We start from the raw sequence: 17,971 nt of genomic DNA on the forward strand, positions 1-17,971 counted from the left end.
TTTACACCACTGTAAATAAACGCACTGCCTTCATCATTAAGTCCTGCATCTTGGGTCCTCATTCCTCTCATCCCCATGGTCTGCCACACAGATCGTGACATCAGGTCCTTGTTAACCACACTGTAGTTTGCATCTGTATCTGCATATCTCAGTAAACATGGGATTTCTAAACACAATAACAAATAAAGCTTTATCTTATCTTTGTTTTTTCACAGATGATTGGTCATGCTGGCTTTAAGCTCACACTGGAGATGTTTACAGTCCAACATGAAGGTCAGAAGGTCTCCCTTTTACTGCTGGAAAGGTCCTAAAGGACTCTACTCTTTAACCCGACATTAGCTATGTTTAAAATGTTTTTTTAAAACACAAAAGAACCAAACAAACATAAAATTCATATTCTGATTGCCCAGGGTTAAAGTTAAAGTTAGGGTTAGTGTTCCTGAGGTATATCTGTGTTTTTATTCTGCTCATTTGTGTCTGCATCGAGGTGAAGGTCAGAGAGCTTAACTTCAGGCAGAAGATGCATTGATGTGGTTGAGCCTCTGAACCAGACGCCTCCTCCTGAGGTGTTTCAGGGAAGTTCAACTAAGATGAGACCCTGATGTAAACCAGGGGAGAAGGTATTTCTTTGGCCATCTCTGCCCATCCACTTCTTACACTGACCCACATAAGCACAAGAAAAATGGATGGCTGGATGCTTCTATTTCATGTGATGGTATTCAAGTTTCACAGATCTATCCAGACACTAAAGGACTGAACTTGAATTCAAATTTGAGATACTTTGATAAGAAGGTCCTCTTGAAGACAAAGAACAAGCGAATCTGCTTGAAGCAATATAGGAAGATTCATCTCACTGGATTTGTAACACTCACACTGCCTCTGACAACCACTGAAAACAGCGAGATGAAGTTGGAGAGACGCAGGTTTGTGCCAGCTGCTGCAAACTCGGTTCTGAACTCGAGGCGAAAATGTGGTCTCAGAGTTTTTCAGATGCCATCAGTGTGCGGTGATGGGGGGAGAAATAAGCAAATCTGGAGCTCCTTTTAAAGTTTGGTAATCTGAGCGGTCGCACGCAGTCCCAGCCCACATCAGGGGAGCCCCGCTGAGTGTGAAGGCAGAGGGAAGCACAAGAACGCTGTTTATAATGCTAATGCTGTGCTACATATTCCTGTGGGGAGGATGAAGGAAATCTGTATGAACTACACATGATTTTTTTTATATTTTAAATTACGATTTGATTGGAATTGTTCCATAAGACAACTCATTGTGAAAGTTAACATTTTCAGATATTTCAGGAGCGTTTCTGAACAAAATCCAATTTTCCACATCTGTTGTTCAGGTTTAGATTGAAACAGGATCAAGATACAGCCTAACTGTGAGGACTTCACTGGAAATATAAATGCTAATTATTTAATTAATGTATTGTGTTTACAGCAGATGCGATAAATTAATATTCTCTGTACAATTCATTTTTTTTACCTGATTTTTGCATCAAAAATGACACAAAGTCATAATTAATGACAGGAGAACGTTTCAGAATATCTGTCATAGATAAAATAAAAAGTAAAGGTTTGAGAAACAAAACCGGAGACAAAAAAATAAGTCATAAATGTTTGTTTGAGGGTTAAAATGTAAACCACAAAATAAATTTTTGTCAGTCACAGCCTGAAACCTGATTCTCTCGTGTGAAAGTGCTTATACATCCTGACACCACTGCAGTTTAAAAGGAATCTTTGTCTTGGCTATTTGTTATCTGACACTTACAGCAGTATCAGTGTTGGGTAGAAATATAAGCTACATACTATCCTGCAAAACAAACAATTTCTTTTCTCTTTGGTCTGTTTGTGTGTGTTTGTGTAAATGTTATTTTTATAAGAGAAAATGTAATTTTTATACAGTATTTATTAGACATTCTTTACAAAATAAACAAAAACAATGTTAAGCACTCATTTCATACATAGTAAAACACAGAGATAAGATTTTATGTGAATCCTGGACTATGCAGTAAGTTCCTTTCAGATTAAATGTTCTCGATATACAGGACATTTAATGTGAAAGGAATTTACGGACAGGAAGAAGGAACGAACAGAACAAATTGGGTTTCCTGCAGCGGTCAGGCAGCCTCTGAACATTAAGTCAGATTAGAAGTATGAAATACAGCTCAGACTAAACGTGCAGGTAACAGCAGAATATCATAAAGCAGCTTCTCACCTGTGGAATTCAATCCTGTCATTTAGTTTGGATTAAAATGAACAAAAGCAACACGAACTTTAGTGTTTTAGAGGTTTAATGGGTCAGATGACTGTGTGTGTGTGTGTGTGTGTGTGTGTGTGTGTGTGTGTGTGTGTCTGAGCCTCACACTACTTCTTTCTCCATTTGTTCTGCAGCGCTGCTCTCACGTCTGATCAGAGGAGCTGCTGAGTGTCTATTTGAAGTGTCCTTGAGCAAAGCACGAACCACTCACCTGCCCAAGAGAGAGCGAGAGAGAGAGAGAGAGAGCAAGTGTGTGTGTGTGTGTGTGTGTGTGTGTGTGTGTGTGTGTGGTAAAGTGACTTTAAAAAAGTGTGTGTACAGCTGTTTGGATCTGAGTTTCTTAATGTGCTGCTGCAGAGCTGGAAACTTTACGCAAGTGTTTGTGTCAGCATTGTAATTTTTTCTGTGTGTGTGTGTGTGTGTTGTATACAGGATTGCAGAAGTGTGTTATAGCGCTGTTTATACGATTCAGGGTGTCCAAATTGCTTTGTGCTGTACCTTTTGTTTGTTTAGGTGTTTTGTTTGCGTGTGTGTGTTATTTTTAGGGCAGCAGAAGCAGCAGAGGAACGGTTTGGAGTGTTTTAACAGGCTTCGTCTGTTTTCCTGTTTGTTTGTTTGTTTTTTCAGGTGTGTGTGTTTTTGCGGGGGGTCAACCTGGAGCGCGTGAACACACACACTCCTCGTGTCCGCACAAACACCAGCGGCGTGAACAGCTACAGCGGTCGCCTCGCTTCTGTCGCCATCCGTCTGTCGCGTGGTTGATGGCCCATCACCTGTCGCCGGGTGGATGGTGTGGGGACATCTGAGGAAAGACAGAGATGTGAGGAAAGAAACTGAGACCGAATTAAACATTTCTTAGTGTCTCAGCTTGTGTGTTGTTTCAAAGATGGCTTGCAAAGGATGCTGGGAATGAAAACAAAGCAGATAACAGAAACGACAGACGAAGGAGAGCGGAGGAAAAGAACACGGAGCTGTCAAAGAGCTTTTAAAAACAGCATCCTGCTGCTCTAAACACCCACCGTGGCAGGAAGTCTGTATTATTCCACAGCTAAAAATAGTCCCCATTCTATATCCTCCTGTTTGCCCAGCTTGTTTTGGAAAAGGCTTTTTTTAACCATTTAAATCTTGAGGACCAACCAGCAGGCTCATCACTGACAGATGGTCCAATAATAAAAAGTACTTGGAGGATAAAATCAGTCACATCTGAGCAAAGTTCCCACCTGATCCTCTTGTCTTAACTCACAGTCCTTTAAAGGATATTTGAGTTTCATTTAAACTCTGAAAACACTCGCAGATAGAAGATGACCCTGGTAACCAAATGCAAGCATTTCATGCTCCAAGTGACCCACAGGGTGATGGGAGCGTTGAAGGTTTACTCATAAGTTTCCTTCAGTGAAAACAGATCTGCAGTTTATTCAAACTATGATAGATTCATCATATTAAAAAAGAAATGTGTTGAACAGAGCATTTTCTCTTCAGACCGTGACTCTTGGAGTGGGTGAAAAACAGTTTTTAATGGATCTTAAAGTGTTTTCATACCTGAGAACTTCATTTAGACATCTCCTGTACTTACGACACCATGATGGCTCAAACATGCTGAAAAATCTCTACATTTCCCACCCGTGTGTACATTCATGGCCTCTAGCTAAAATAAATAAAACATTCACAGTATGAAGGTTAAAATTTTGCATGGTTTCAGTAAATATGCTAAAGTAACTTCACATAAAAATCAGCTGACTCTCAATGATCCAATAATGATGTCAGCCTTATCCTTCTATGATGCCATGTGATCATTTCTTCACCTGGCTTTCACATCATGGTGGTATTTAATAAAAGACTGGCCACTAACAGCCTTTCTTTAGTCTGATCGCTGTATTTTAATTATAATCAACAGCTGAGGCTGCAGGGCTTTTATAAAGAAACAAAATGAACACAGAATGGAGAAGTGCTAAACTGACCAAAAAGGTTTAGTCTGATGAGCCAGAATCTAAATACCTGCCTCACTTCATGTTAGTCCCTCTGAAGGCGTCTCAAAGTATCACAAGCTAATGCCTGAATTAGGTTGTGACTTACGACGTAACCAGAAACCCGTCTTAACCCGACGCCCTGACCTTCCACGTAACCTGACGTGCACCTCCTGAGAAATGTAAATTCTACATAATTTACCGCCGGATGCTCCTAGCACAACCTAGGTCTCAACTGATGTCGAGAGGTGACCGGGCGTTTGCAACCGTAGCACCTACAGTCATGGCCAAAAGTTTTGGGAATTACATAAATATTGGAAATTGGAAAAGTTGCTGCTTAAGTTTTTATAATAGCAATTTGCATACACTCCAGAATGTTACGAAGAGTGATCAGATGAATTGCATAGTCCTTCTTTGCCATGAAAATGAACTTAATCCCAAAAAACCCTTTCCACTGGATTTCATTGCTGTCATTAAAGGACCTGCTGAGACCATTTCAGTAATCGTCTTATTAACTCAGGTGAGAATGTTGACGAGCACAAGGCTGGAGATCATTATGTCAGGTTGATTGGGTTAGAATGGCAGACCTGACATGTTAAAAGGAGGGTGATGCTTGAAACCATTGTTCTTCCATTGTTAACCATGGTGACCTGCAAAGAAATGCGTGCAGCCATCATTGCGTTGCATAAAAATGGCTTCACAGGCAAGGATATTGTGGCTACTAAGATTGCACCTAAATCAACAATTTATAGGATCATCAAGAACTCCAAGGAAAGAGGTTCAATTCTTGTTAAGAAGGCTTCGGGGCATCCAAGAAAGTCCAGCAAGCACCAGGATTGTCTCCTAAAGAGGATTCAGCTGCAGGATCGGAGTGCCACCAGTGCAGAGCTTGCTCAGGAATGGCAGCAGGCAGATGTGAGCGCATCTGCACGCACAGTGAGGCGAAGACTTTTGGAAGATATCCTTGTGTCAAGAAGGGCAGCAAAGAAGCCACTTCTCTCCAAAAAAACCCCCATCAGGGACAGATTGATCTTCTGCAGAAAGCATGGTGAATGAACTGCTGAGGACTGGGGCAAAGTCATATTCTCCGATGAAGCCTCTTTCCGATTGTTTGGGGCATCTGGAAAAAGGCTTGTCTGGAGAAGAAAAGGTGAGCGCTACCATCAGTCCTGTGTCATGCCAACAGTGAAGCATCCTGAGACCATTCATGTGTGGGGTTGCTTCTCATCCAAGGGAGTGGGCTCACTCACAATTTTGCCCGAAAACACAGCCATGAATAAATAATGGTACCAAAACACCTTCCAACAGCAACTTCTTCCAACAATCCAACAACAGCTTGGTGAAGAACAATGCCATAAGGCAAAGGTGATAACTAAGTGGCTCGGAACAAAACCTTGAAATTTTGGGTCCATGGCCTGGAAACTCCCCAGATCTTAATCCCATTGAGAATTTGTGGTCAAGCCTAAAGAGGCAGGTGGACAAACAAAAAAACACTAATTCTGACAAACTCCAAGAAGTGATTATGACAGAATGGATTGCTATCAGTCAGGATTTGGCCCAGAAGTTGATTGAGAGCATGCCCAGTCGAATTGCAGAGGACACTGCAAATACTGACTCTTTGCAAAAATGTCATGTAATTGTTGATAAAAGCCTTTGAAACTTACGAAGTGCTTTAATTATATTTCAGTACGTCACAGAAGCAACTGAAACAAAGATCTAAAAGCAGTTTAACAGCAAACTTTGTGAAAACTAATATTTGTGTCATTCTCAAAACTTTTGGCCACGACTGTAGACTCTGGAATAACCTCCTTGTCTATCCAGTCACGTCACATCTTTTTACTTTGGTTTTTGATTCTAACTAGTTGGTTATCTGGCTTGTTGTGTTGTCACCTACTGTTTTCTTATTGTTTTGTTTCAATTGTCTCGTGCTTTTACTGACTGTGAAGCACATTTTGATTTGATTTGATTTGATGTAACGACACATCAGGCTGGCACAGCCCACAATGAGTCTGATTGGAAGATTACGGTGTATGGTTAAGATGGCTTTCTGATTACATCGTAAGCTACGATGAGGATTTCCCACTGAAGCATAATTCAGGCACATTATGTCAGGAAAGAAGGAGACAGTTGGAGCCGACATGGATCAGCTAGCATAATGCTACCCTTTGATTTCTGCAGACAGCTAGCAGCTACAGTCAGCTATGATGCGATCCACCTGTCAGTCACAGAGGCCACCCCCCTAATAATGCAAACTTCAAGCCTGAATACATTTAAAACAGGTGAGTTGTAAAAGTATCCGAACATCTTTACAGTTGTTATGATGGGAGAAATTAGCTACAGAGACCAAAACAGGTGGAAAATTTAACATGGGCGTTTATGGGGACTGACTCACTGGTGAAGCCTCAAGTGGACATTAGAGGAACTGCAGGTCTCCAGATGTTCCTGTTGGTTTCTCAACAACCTGCCATCTACAAACAGATGTTTTTGGCAGACAAAAATCAAATAACAGAAGAAGAGGAGAAGGCCCGGGCTGACAGATACAAATTCATGGTCATTACAAAGATGCTGATTAGCAGCAGGAAGGTGGCTCGAAAGGAAGTGTCTTTAAAAAACCTAAAAAAGTCTATAAATTCATCCTTCCTTTCTTCAGAGAACCCCTCCAACATACACACACATGTTGCCTTATCTCGTCTCCTCTTACCTTATTCCCCTCTGCTTCCTGCTCCCTCTCTCCTTCCTCTGCCCCCCCCCCCCACAACCTGCTGGGAGCTCGTTATGGCAGCTAAAGAGCTAGACCCTAAAATCAGCATTTCACCGTGTTCCCACAGTCTGCCCAAACCAGTCCTAAGGTCAGAGGTCAAAATTAAATGCATCCAGACTCTCTGGGAATCCAGTGGGCAGCTTTCGTGGTTGTTTGCTGGCGGTGGAAAAATTATTGTGGGTTTCTGCTGCAGAAAGTGCAGAAAACTCCAGACTTTATTGACACAAGTGTAGTCGTTACCGGAGAAATAATCAAACAGAGTCAGACAAAGGCTCCATTTTCCTCGCCAAGACGTTTGAATCCGAACATCATTGCTTTTATTTTTTTGATTACCGCGCACACCAAAACACCTACAGAGCCCAACAGCACAATAAATCCGCGGCTGAGGTTTTTTTATTGTCTCATTTAGGAGCAATTTCAATAACTCAGTTTGTGCGGCTTGTTTGCTAAAAGTCAAACAGCAGCTGCGGCGAACGGAGGGACAGAATCCACTCCGAGAGGGAAAATGAAGCCACGGGGACGAAAAAAGCCGAAGAATTTAAAATAAAGGCCGAGCCATTCATTGTAAATCTTCCAAGCAGTGAGCTTTCTCTTCATAAGTGCCCTTCATTGATCCTGCCGGTCGGCGGCAGAGTGCTACACATCCACCCCCATCTCTCCACCTCTGTCTCTTATCCCAAAAGCAGCCACAAGTCAACAGCTCTGACTGCGTTTTTAAGTGCTCCTCCAAAAAGAGAAGGGTGTGTGTGCATGTGTGTGTGTGTGTGGCGGTTTACCCCAGCGGCTGCATTCCTTAGCCCCCGTTAGCATTCAGCCCACATAGGTCATGGCCAGCAGCCTTTTGTGTTCGACCAGCCTCGCTGTCACTGCAGTGCCGTCGCTGAGTGTGTGTTTGTGGATACAAATGGGAGAGAAAGTCAATGGCAGCCACACACACACAGTTTGTTGGTGAGCAGCACTCAGAAACAATCAGGAAGCTCCAAAAGCTTTAACAAAAAAAACTGTTGAAAGAGTCACATGGTTGCTCACAAATGTCAACCAGAAAAGAAAAGAAGGGAGAAAAAGGGAAGTCACGGCTCAAGTTAGAGCAGGCTCGTCTTCTCGACATGACTTTGGGCTCTTTTGTGTAACTTTGTGTGGCTTTTCCAGTATTTCCAGTATTACTTCAACCAAAAATCCCACTTCAGCCTGTGGACTAAAAGCAAAACCCCTGACCCTCCACGGGTCACCACTGGCCTGGTGGATGGTTAGAGGTTGAGACCATTAGACTGCCTGGGATAAAAACAAGAAAACACAAATATTTCAGAAATCAGTCACAAACTTGTTCAAAGCTAAGAAACCATTTTGCTATTTATCAGGCAAATAAACTGAAATCACACTTTTACACTCAAATTGAAGCCGGCACCCTGAACTTCTCTGAGAAACTAATCAAGGAAAACATTCAACCTCTGAAACAGTTTCTGCTCATGAATGCAAGAAAATAACTGCAATTTGGCATCTTAATTAAAAAAAATCAAACTGTGCCTTACAGATTTTCTCTGCTTTTTGTAAAACTGTAAATTTGCAAATTCATGGATAACAACAATAATTTTATTTCAGCAATAAAAATATAATATTGATTAAAGCACTTGGACAAATGGGTCGATTAACCATTACAGAAACATAAAAAAATGACTTTAGTAATACCAGTACTGTTAATTTAGAAGCTGAGATGTTTTTGTTGCTTCATCTGGTTCCTCATAATTTGTAATTATTCAGCTCAACGCTTCTCTGGTGTATCTGATGTTCATCTCCTAAGAGCGCACCTACGGTTCGGTCAAACCCTGGATGGGTAACCAGAGACCTGTTGCATCATAACAACCTGCTGCAGCTACTTGTGCTTCCAGTGCCTGGAAAGAAACTGGCAAGATCCCTGTAATAAGTAAAAGATAGAATAAAAATGGCAGCAGTCTTAGCATTTAAAGGAAACTCAGAGGTTCTTGGCTACTCGTCATTAATCTGACTGTACTTAATGAAGGTTTCCAGGTTTTTCCCTAAAAACCCTGTGAGATCCAAATCTCACAAGACAAATAAAAATCACTGACAAACGTCAAAACTATTCACATTTTCTCCGAGAAGTCCTTTTTGCTTCTCTCTGTAATGCAGGCTTAGGGCGTCCGCACAGCGGTGACTGACAGAGATCTGGTGACGCTCAAGAGCAGTCAACAACTTCTTGTCACAATGGGCGAAGCGGGGCGGGTCCTAAAAAAATTTCAAAAGTATGATTGGAGTAACTGAATCAACAAAGGATACTGCTGATGGATACTGAGGAGGTGGTAAAACCATTAAAGGGTTACCTAGGAAACCACAGCCTTGAAAGGTGACAAGTACCAACCATCACCCTATAAAGCAATGCAAAACAAGTAGTTAAAAGAGCGCAACTGTCCTGAAGTCGAGCCTTTTTTTATCACTGGCTGATGCAGACCACCCCACCCCAACCCTAAAGACTCCATAAGCTAGTATGTGCCAAAGACGTGGAGGTAGGTGGTCAAAATGTGAACCCACGTGATAAAAATATGGACCAGATCCAGTAACATGGACTGACAGCCAAATACATGCTAAATAAGTCATATGAGGCACCTGTGAGCCTAAATGGACAAAACTAATGGTTTTTTCCCTAGACAGCTACTTTGGGTAATTATGCCTCAGTAAAAGCAACCAATCAAGTGAAAGAGGAGCCTGCGTTTGACTGAGTTTTAACAGCTTTATCTTGGTCCGAAAAGTAAACATTTCATTTTCATTTATTTATTTATTTCACACTTCGTACAACAATTCAAACAAACCAATCACACTTTCTATCAAAAAGCACTACAACCATGTGTGAAAAGGAGCAGGAAGAAGAAAATATTCTTATTAAACCCTGCCCCCTATCTATCATCGGTTAAACGCAAAAATGGCCTGAAGAAAAGCCCAGATGTGTGCTAACATGCTGCCGTCCAGGTAACAATCTCAGGCTTTGAGTAAAAAGTGGTGAAGGAAGTAAAAAAGAGCAGGACGGTGTTTGAGAGCATCCCTCGGCAGCAACAACAGCCTGAATCTGACACCAGAAGAAGTCTTTACATTTCATCACCTCATACCTGTCCTCAGGTGTGTTTCTAGCCGACATTAAAAAGACGTGGCTGAAGTGCCGATTGTGAAACGGCCGGTTTGAATCCCTCCGAGATCCCCTGCAGTCATTCTGAACCACAACACAGGATTGCCAGCCAGCTCATTAGCATCGCCTGGGTCTATGTTTCACTGTAATATGCATTAAGCAGCTCTTCTGTAACAACAGGCGTGCTGTGTCATGGTTTTGTTAGTCAGGAGAGGTGACTAAGTTCAAACTCATTGAGCAGCTCCCAATGTGACCCTTCAGATGTTTCATGTTTGAGGCTACACAGATTTAAAGGAACTGGCAGGTTAGCAGAGGCTAATGCAGCAGTTAAAAGAGGCATTTAAGAGCACTTGGATATCTGTGTTCTCCTTGTGAGGAAGCCTTAACCTTACGTGACCTCTCGCCGATTCGTTCTCTGAAGAGGCAGGATGTTCACCACTAACAGAAGCTTTTACCTCACCGCTCTCATTTAACTGTTTTGCTGCTCCATCAACAGCGGCTCGAAGCTTTTTTATTTTGGTGTGTGACTCATTTCCCATCTCTGCCCATTCATCAGCCATTAAACACACTAAATGGCTGCACAGCACATTTCCCCCGCCGCCGTAATGCGCTCGGCTTTGCGGGAGATGTGACATTGTCCCTCCTGACGGCCACATTGTCTCGCAACATTACACACAAACACATACAAGTAAATGAAACCGACTAAGAGACGGATCCTGTGATCGTTTCACTTCCATGTGTGATAAACGCTCTCCTCCTCCTCTTCCTCGCTTTCCTGCTCTTTCATTTCCAAATCATTTGTTTCCAAAGGCGCGGCGCGGCTGCAGGAGCAGCGGCGTCTGCGGGTAATTGGGTTCAAAAATGACATCTCGCTTTCAGGAGTGACAGACTCGGAGCAATTTGTTCTGCCTTTGGTGAGGGTGACATCATGGATGTGCACTGGACAGATGAGGGAGCTGGAAACACAGCCGACGGAGGAGCCCCCATATGAACTAATGAGGAGAGCCATTAGTATATCACAGGAAATGTCAAGGAAGAAAGTTCACAGGGGACGGGAAGGCACAGTGGGAATAGAGGCTGTCTTTGTAGTTTCTGAGAACCGTTGAATATAAAGACATGCTTTACTCCTCACTGTGTGAGAAAGAAAAACTATCAGCACTGTAAACATACAGAAACAACACAAGCTCTGAAAAACCATATTCATGGCAGTCACGGCCTTTAAGTGAACCGTTAGCAGGCTGGCTTGGCTGTGATGAAGCCACAAGTGTCAGATAAATCACGTGTAGATGGGCCATGCGACAGCTGCAGGACATTTTCTGTCCCACCCTTGGATTTGAAAATAATCAATGCACAGAATGCTAAAGGAGATATTTTTTGTGTAAATATCACAGACGCTGAGACAAAATGTAAAGCTGGCTGTTAAAAAAGTGCCTAAATATTATTTAAAATATAGAATGACTCATGGGAACCCCACAAAAATGGCATTTTCACTGCTTTATAACGATATCGCATGTTAAATGTAACAAGAAAGCTAAAATTAATAAAAAATAATCCAAAAACACACATGATGCACTTTTGATGTGAGCATTAGCTTCGTGTGGGACTAATAAAGGTTATCTTATCTTATCTTATCTTATCTTATCTTATCTTATCTTATCTTAGATCAATTAGCATGTTTAATGACTTTAGCCTTTTCTTCATCCCCGGGAATCAAATACTGATATTTTGTCATTTTATATTTATGGTTATAGTGAAACTGATCGGTCACCCAAAGCTTCTCACAGATGGATGCTTGCGAAGGACCTGTTAGCATGATCTTTAAACCCACTGGATAGGCTTAATATTTTGCCATGCATGGTTAAAAATGTGATGGGATGTATTTTAACTTAACTTTAACCTCAAACTTTTCATGCATGTAAACACCTAGTTTTTGTGCATAAACCCCCCTTAAAATGAAAGAAAACACAATAAAACTGTAATAACAAGAACAAAGCCCAGATAGGACACGAACATCCTGCTTCCCTGTCTGGTAACCTTCTTCAACATCCCCCTTTCAGCTCCTGAATCTAGACCTCAACTCGCTCTTTAAAAGAGGACTGCTATTATCAAATGTATGCAACACAAACCTAAAAGGTCTCGAAACTACTTTTAGTTTTTTAATCCTTCTGTATAACTGTTCTGAAATAAAACACAGAGTATAAAGAGGAAGAGGATTGTCCTCACACAATGCCGTTTCTCATCACTGAAGCCCCCCGCATGCAGCACTTTCTCTGTTCAGAGGGAACAAAGCTCGGTAGATTGCTTTATCTTCTGTGTGGGCTGTCCTTTCTATTCTTTGGTGCAGTTTTATTGTGACCAGAAACCAGTTATGACTCTTACTTTGAATGTGCTTTCTAACAAAGGGATTCCCCTTAGTGTGCAGTAACAAAAGTGTTTGATTCACCACAGTCACATCCATCCATTTTCTTTTTATCTGTATTATAATTTATATAAAATGAATATAAAGTCCTGGTCGTGCTGTTCCTATATTGTATTGCATTATAACATTTCCCTCACACAGTTCGGAGAAGACAGGGCATGGAAAGAATGATATTAGTTTGGGAGCACAAATACAGCTTCTGCTTTCTATTTCTCCGCTGAAAGCTGTCCACTCACTGGGTAAAAAATCTTTATATGGGAGATCCAGTTCAGCTCCCAAATAGAGAACATTTCCTACATGTCATTTTCCTACTCTCTCTACTACAGACAATATATAAAGATGGCCATAAACATTGATTAGTAAATTATCAATCTGAGATCTTTTGGGGTCACCATCTGAGTGTTTGGAAACCGTACATCTGGATCTGACTGTGGAACTGAAAACACTACGTACCCTGGATAATCCTTCTTCCTGCCTGTAATAATGACCATAATCTACAATAATGTTTCATGGCTTCTTAACAACCCAAAAACTTCTCGCAACCACGGGTAGGACAACTCCTCCCCTGCAGGCCGTTAATAAATGGATACTTCTGCATTGGACTGTCTTTTCAGACCCATCTTTTATACTCAGTGTTTTTGAATGAGACCTGGTTTGAAACATATTTTTTCTGTTATTTATGCCCATGATAACTGTTTAAGTATAACCAGTCCACAGTCTTAGTAACATTAATGGCCAACACTCCTTTTTAAAGGAACAGTCCAATCAAAAATGGAGGTTTTGTAAACCAGTACATAGTTCATGTCCTCTTTGGGAGCTGATGTACCTATTCATAAGATTGACCATGTATGTTGAAGCATGTCTGTAAAGGGAACCCAGACTTGGTGGACAGTGATGTTTTATTGCGTCTTGAGCTGGTTTAATGTTGTCCTAGGATTAAAATGACACCCGTGGGTTATTGAAATGCTAGGACAATGGAAAGGCCCGAACACTTTCATTCTTCATGTGTGTTTTCATGGGTTTGATTGGGTATTTCTGTGAATGTTGCACATGCTGAATGTGTAGGATAGTTTCTTTGACGTGTCTGTGTTCAGTGGAGATGGTGGTCATCCGGGTAGAGAGTCTAATAACAGTGTCTTTAAACTTCTTTAGGAGCTTGTTGCCAGTTCTCTGATCTCAGCGAAGGGGTTGGTGGTGCTTTAGTAGACTTTCGTCACGGTTTCTAGAGGACTTTGAAAACTTAAATAAGAGTTATTTTTTACAGTTTGGTTAAAAGATTCAGTCATGGTTGATGAGATTTGGAATCTTGGATCCATCACTTTATGGTACCCAGTGTGTTAATCTCTTCACACCCACCAGGTCATCAACACTTCAATAAAAACTGAGTGATGAATTGAACCCAAACCAACCCTAGGCAGATCAACAGTGATCAGGATGTTAAGATATCGATAAGCAAGTGTCTGCTGTAGTGAGATCTAGCTTCCACCAACTGCGCCTTATCTCTAAGCCGCATGAGGACCTGGAGAAGCTTATTCACGCTTTTGTGACCTCCAGGTTGGATTATTGTAACTTCTTGTACTAGGGTCTTCCCTCTTCTCTTCTTCTTAGACTGCAAACAGTCCAAAATGCAGCAGCCCGCCTCTTGACTGGTACCAGGAAATTTTGCCCTATTACTCCTGTTCTAGCTAACTTGCGTTGGCTGCCCATAAAGTACCGTATTCAATTCAAAATATTACTCCTTACATTCAAAACTATTAATAAATTAACGCCAAGTTATCTTAGTGAACTTCTCAAATCACATACTCCTGCTAGAACACTTAGATCTGCCACTCAACTACTTCTGACCCAACCCAGATCTCGGCTGAAGTCCCGGGGTGACCGTGCGTTTGCTCTGGCTGCCCCGATACTGTGGAATACCCTTCCTTTCGACCTCCACGCATCTGATTCCATTGCACTGTTCAAATCACGACTAAAAACCCACTTATTCAATCTTGCCTTTCCCTCTAATTAATATTTCTTTTATGATTTTATATTATGCACTTTTATGCTCATTTAATTTCTTGTTTGCTCTGTACCTGTTGCTTTCCTATGTATCAGTGACAGCTACCTGCTTGCATACTTAGTACTTGCTTTGGTCCTATTTCTATTATCTTCCTTCTGTTCTCTGTGTTACTTGTTAAGCACCTTGGCATACCCTTGGTTTTTAAGTGTGCTTTATAAATAAAGTTTATTATTATTATTATTATTATTATATTAACATGCGACACCAATAGTTCTTGAACAAGTTGACAGTTTAAGACTTCCTGCCGCTGCCAGAGAAAGGTTTATACCTGCACTACACCACATATGGGCAAAATGCGCCTCAATAACCATCTCAACCCAGCCTTTAACAGAAAAACAGATCAACCCCACACACGGTGGAGTATTTTCTGTGCGTATCATTGCACTGTAACCTCAGATTACACCGACTGATAAAGCCGCACCACCATTCCTCTTGTGAATGTGTGGCCCGGCTCTCACAGTGTTTTAGTTATGTCAGTTCCCTGCTCTAAACCCTCATACTTTTCTCAAAGGGTGATCCAGCCGGTACATGCCACGATAAGTGTCGTGTCCCCCGAGGCATCTGACAATCCCAGTCTTTGTACATTTACATGAGAACTGAGTGTTTGTGAGGAGAGGAGGAAGAGGACGGTGAGAGAGAAGCCCTCTGATCAGAAGTCTTTGAAGAAGAAAGGCTCTTTTCTGTGTATTAGTCTCCAGCGCCTCGCATCACTCTCGCAAACACACTTCCAGCCCCGGAGCCATTCCTGTGATATCACACCAATCTAGCTCACCTGCCTGTCCTTGCTTCTCTCTCCCTGGAAGCGCTCTTTATGTGTCCTAGTTAATATGTGCTTCACTCCTGTTCGACTCCAAAAACTGACACACCACTACAAACCGATAAAACGCCGTCCCTGTCGGGCTGAGAGCTCTCCTCTCTCCTTCCTCTGTCACGAGAGCTTGTGTGCAAATGTATGATTTATGAAAAACAGATCTGCATTTAAAGGTGAGGATTAGCATCAATGCAGGTGGTATGGAAAGACGTGCTTCATCAGATTGCTGTCACACAGGGGCTTACTGTCATTCCCAGACAGCTTAAGGTGAAGAAAGATGGAGTTTGTGGAACGACTTCATCACTGAGCTCAGAATCAATACGTCTTCCTCGCTGCAGGGAGAGCACAGGCTGTGAAATAGACCCTATTCACACAACACTGCCAGCCGGGATTTGTCGATATCTCCATATTGCTTCCAATTGTCCAGATGAGCCTGTGTCACTGAAGTTGTCTTGGATTATTTCAGCAGAATCTGGTCGGGAAAATATTATTTAGATATTAAAGTACTTTAACCATACAGTCCTTAAAAGCAGGTGGATACAAAAAAAAAACAGAAAAAACTGATCAGCACTGAGCCGTGATAAGGCAGGACCTGCATTTAGTCTGGATTTGGCCCAAACGCTGACATCCAGCACACCCCAGAGACCTGCAGGAGTTATGAAGAAGAAGGGACCACACTGTAAATACAGATTCTTTGTCTTTACCAAGAGCAAACACAAGCATTTGATCAGTTTCAAAGTTAGAGTCCCTTAGTGTTTCAGCCCATAGAACTAAATCAACAGATAAAAATACTTGCACACAAAACAAAAACTACAAAACTAACCTTATCATTTTAAATAAAATTTGTTACAATAATCTTTAATAAGATATTTAGTCGACTAAAACTAAAAGAATTTAGATTTCTAAGCTATGATTAAAACTACAATAAAACCTAAATTTGCCTCAGAGTTCATCAGCTGGGACAACAGCCTCTCGTCCCAACAGTATTCCACGTACCTGCAGCTTATTTCCAATTTTTAAGTAAATCTGAATTTAGTTAAACTGTAAAACAGGGAATGCAAACTCAGTGAAAAATGTCCCGGCTGTGTCGTAGATCATATCTAATGATTCAGTCTTGCTGCGTTAATGTTCCCGGATGACATTTTGATTCATCTCTTTGCTGCAGGAGATGTTTCCAGACCGCAACCAGGATTTAAACAAGAGCAGGAGTTATGGACTCGGAGTGGGGACTAGATTTTTGCTCTCTCCAGAGCTGAATCATGTCACTTCAGGCATGTTACTTTGCGTCACGTTGCCCTCCAGATTATCTCAGCTATGGATCCACTCCCACGCCCTCTCTCTTGATGACAGTAAATCATCTCTGAGTAATTATCTTCAGAAGAAATTATTCGAATGTTTTCTGCGATCGTCTGGAATTCCTGCGACGGGTTCTACAGTTTCCATCGGACCGCTCCCACGCTGTGAAAATTATCTTTTGAATGCTGCAGACGGATAGATACACAAACAGGCGATGAGCAGAGCGGTGGGCTGACCACTAGAAAAGCTGCTCATCCGGCCCACATCAGCTGTGTATGTGTGTGTGTTTTTTTCTACTTCCTCCTCGGTCCTCGTTGTTCCCCAGGGAAGACGAGTGACTTTTGACATACAGCGTGGGACTGCTGTGTTGGGTCTTCCTGCGAGCACGAGCAGTGTGCCGCCTGCAACGATGTGACTATATCTGTGTGTGAAGGGCAAGAGACACCGAGGAAGGCAGCCCGTCACCTTTGACCTTTACGGTGGGCTTGCAGACGAAAATGCCACAGCTGATTGTGCAAATACAAGCAGCAAAGCCATGTTTTTCTGCATCACCGTCTCCCTCTCTCTTTGTTCCTCAAGCTTTGTGACAAGCTTCATTTATTCTTTCTGACTGAACTGGATGAACAACTGGCCCCAAATAGACAGATGTAGATGCTGCAGGCCCGGGAGATGCAGCCCTGCCACCCCTGTCTTGCTCCGAGGGTCCGACTGTGGGTTTAGGCCTGCTTCTGTGTAAAATACAAAATGTTTGCACAGAGATTAGATGCTCAAGTATCTTAACTAAGAAACCGAGAGTAACTTCCACAGTTTCCTGTATTTCACAATGTCAAACGCTAAAGCTGATTTCATTTTAAGTGAGTGTCCCAGCGCTAAATTAGGCTAACGCTGGTTTATGTCAAAGAAAAGCAAAGGACAGGTAATGTAGCTTCAATTGTAGATAAAACATGACTGTAGCCACGTGGTGACATCAGTCATTGAATTCTGGACATTTTTGATCACCACCATTTTGGCTTTTTGGAGCTAGAAGATTTCCTGGTTGGAACATGGACACAGATATCTGGTAATCAGCTGAACGATGGTAAAGATGGAGCTGCTACGGAGAAGCTTCATGGATGTAGTGACATGCAGAAAGATAGGATGTGATGTAGACAGATCCTCCAGTGTGGTGGCACCTAAAGAGCACAGAATTCTTGAACACCTGGATGCCCAGCAGCCATGTTATCGGTCATATAATTGCACTAAAAATTATCAAAAAAAAGCTCCAACTGTACA

Source organism: Astatotilapia calliptera, chromosome 16, assembly GCF_964374335.1.
Source record: "Astatotilapia calliptera chromosome 16, fAstCal68.1, whole genome shotgun sequence".
Lineage (NCBI taxonomy): Eukaryota > Metazoa > Chordata > Actinopteri > Cichliformes > Cichlidae > Astatotilapia > Astatotilapia calliptera.